The sequence below is a fragment of the Cryptomeria japonica genome, chromosome 9, assembly GCF_030272615.1.
Source record: "Cryptomeria japonica chromosome 9, Sugi_1.0, whole genome shotgun sequence".
Taxonomy (NCBI): domain Eukaryota; kingdom Viridiplantae; phylum Streptophyta; class Pinopsida; order Cupressales; family Cupressaceae; genus Cryptomeria; species Cryptomeria japonica.
The window spans coordinates 29,304,127-29,305,878 of record NC_081413.1 but is presented as its reverse complement, the minus strand read 5'-3'; the positions used below and the strand labels follow the sequence as shown (position 1 = coordinate 29,305,878).

Here is a 1,752-nt window from a genome sequence, read left to right as displayed (position 1 = left end):
CTAACTGAACAAGAAGCAAGAGAAAAAACCCTGTCAATTGATATCATATTAATGAGCTTGTTTTATAAATTGTTTTATGTATTGTGATTCGACATTTACCATGTGACTAATAAATAGCATGATACTGATATTTGTATTTTGCCAGCACAATGCCAATCGGGTTTGTTACAAAAAGTCAATTATTTTTAAAATATATTTTAGTAGTTAAAATATTAATTTTGAATCAGACACGGTTGTAAAAAATAAAAATTATTAATATAATTCAATGGTTTATCCACTTTTATTAAAAAAAAAATAATAATAATAATTTTGATGAATAAAATAACCATTTATTATGATTTATAATATTAATAAAATAAAATTATTATTAAGTATTGAAGTCTTGAAATATATTATCTAAATAATTTGTTCTACTAAATGTAACATATACCTTTGTTATATCTGTTGACAGTAAATTGTGAAACCCCTTTTTAATCTGTCCATATATCTGTCTGCCTCTTGTACTAAGAGAGATCTTCTTAGCTCCACCAAATTGCTCCGATGGCAGAAGATTCGGAAACGTTAGCTGGGCTTCTGTAATGAGTAAAATCTTTTCAATCTACAAAAATCCATGCAAGTTATTATCATTTTTAAAAATTTATTATTAAATATGTTTATAATTCTGAGTTTTGGAAACAATTCAAGAATCACTGTGCATTGAAATCATATATTATAAAAACAGTTTTCACTATGTACCTGAATCATCAGACTGGAGTTTCCCATACCCCATTCACCAGAAATACCCACTGTAATTGGTGATTCAACAAATCGATTGAAAAGCAAAGCAGCTACACCTTCCGCAAAAACATACCTTCCTGTAACAACTCGAGCATACCATTTTGTTATGTCAGCAGATGCATTTAAAAATATAAAAAATGGGTTAGATGCATTTAAAGAAATCGCTTTAGAGAATTTGTATTTACCAAGTTTATCCTCCATACTTGGTTGATGTCGTCCTTGCTCTTTCATTCTCTCCGTTCGACTTGTTACTTTACAAGAATACAACTATGAGTAAAACGTTTTAGAAAAATTAACGAGCATTTCAAATTAAGGATCAGGCCCTCATCATCCATACCATTTTTAAGTGCTTTCTCCTCCCATGAGTTCAAAGTACCTCTCCAACGGGGATCAAGAATGTCTCCCATGTCGGCGCCTCTATTTAGAAGCTCCCACGCCATTTCAGCGTTGTCGATACGTGCGGCTTCTCTTAGCAAGTATTTTCCATATTCTTTCTTTTGCCTTAGAAGATAGTTTTTAACATCAGAATCCACACCTTCCATCTCGTCTGGAGTGCCAATGCCAGTTACAGAGGCCCACAACAAAAGTGACTTGTGAGGAGGTTTTGTACTTTCTACGAGTGCTTTGCATGTGGCAAGTGCTAGCTTTGGATCCTTCACAAGAGTCGCGCGGTGCAATGCTGTTTTTTTTCGGCCATCACGTTTTAGCGGTTGGGACCCTTTTTTTAGAAGCCTTTTGACTGAATGTTCATGGCCTTCACTTGCTGCCAATTGGAGTGCTGTTTGACCAGAGGAATCAGTTGCATGAATCCACTTTGTTCAATCCTCGTCTTGAAAGTAATCTAGTAATTTCTCGATCATTCCGCTATTGCCTTTGGATGCAGCAACATGCAATGGTGTCCTTCCTCGGTCGTCCCTTTGATGACATAGGATTAGGCGCTTCGTCCCTTTGATGACATACGATTAGGCGCTTATC

The 1,752-nt window shown here is 34.8% G+C and overlaps 1 long non-coding RNA gene across 1 annotated transcript; it reads right to left on the bottom strand.

The window, feature by feature from the left end:
- Positions 1-552: 552 nt before the first annotated feature.
- LOC131858071 (uncharacterized) lies at positions 553-1,014 on the bottom strand. Its single transcript, XR_009358872.1, has 3 exons — positions 963-1,014; positions 736-854; positions 553-598 (listed from the first exon to the last, which is right to left on the bottom strand). It is a non-coding gene; the product is annotated as an uncharacterized LOC131858071 (long non-coding RNA).
- Positions 1,015-1,752: the final 738 nt, after the last annotated feature.